Source organism: Drosophila montana, unplaced genomic scaffold (genome assembly GCF_035044405.1).
Source record: "Drosophila montana isolate Dmon_TW-CO22-7 unplaced genomic scaffold, ASM3504440v1 contig_2954_1, whole genome shotgun sequence".
Classification (NCBI taxonomy): domain Eukaryota; kingdom Metazoa; phylum Arthropoda; class Insecta; order Diptera; family Drosophilidae; genus Drosophila; species Drosophila montana.
In genome coordinates, this window is record NW_026997829.1 from 340,635 (window position 1) to 341,459 (window position 825).

The 825-nt window shown below is 32.8% G+C and overlaps 1 non-coding gene across 1 annotated transcript; it reads right to left on the reverse strand.

The window, feature by feature from the left end:
* Window positions 1–516: 516 nt before the first annotated feature.
* Window positions 517–598, reverse strand: TRNAS-AGA (transfer RNA serine (anticodon AGA)). The gene has a single exon. It is a non-coding gene; the product is annotated as a tRNA-Ser (tRNA).
* Between the last annotated feature and the right edge of the window lie 227 nt (window positions 599–825).

The window sequence follows — 825 nt, forward strand, 5'->3', positions numbered from 1 at the left end:
TTGTCCAGCCGCTTCCGACATATGTACTGCCTGCAACAGAAAGACGAACCTACGCAAAGTTTCAAGACGAAAGCTTCAAACTTAGAGACTAGTTTTCATATAAACAGACAGACGGATAGACAGACGAACAGACGGAGAGACGGATATGTATATATATGAACTCGGTTGTTGATGCTGAATATATGTATATACTTTATGGGGTCGGAGACGTCTCCTCCTATTCGTAACTCATTACAAAATTATAATACCAACTACAAGGGTATAAAACGAAATTCCTTAAATTATTTTTAAATACCTAAAAGTAAAAGTATGTATCTATAAAATAAATCCAACAGTTTAGTCGAAAAACATAGTTTCTTGAGCAATTTTTACTGCTGCAGCTAATTTTGTGGCTTATATAACGTTAAATCAATATTACCAAGTTCTTAACCAATTTGAATATAATTTTAAGCTTGTCTAAATATGAAAAAATCAGAAAAATGAATTTCAAAAAAAAAAAAGTGAATTTAGACCATGCGCAGTCGGTAGGATTCGAACCTACGCTCCCAGAGGGAATCTGATTTCTAGTCAGACGCCTTAACCGCTCGGCCACGACTGCTCTGTGGCGAGTTATGCGCATAAAACGTATATGAGCATCAAATAAAGAACGTTTCAATCAATTTCAGTGACAGTTAATTAAACTTATTGCAACTTGCAATTTATGTTGCCATTAATAAATTGTATCTATTCCAAAGGCTCTTCACATTGGAATATTTAATTGAAGTAAGAAATATATAAAGTAAAATATGTAATTGTTTTCATAATTGGCATAAATAATGTATAAAT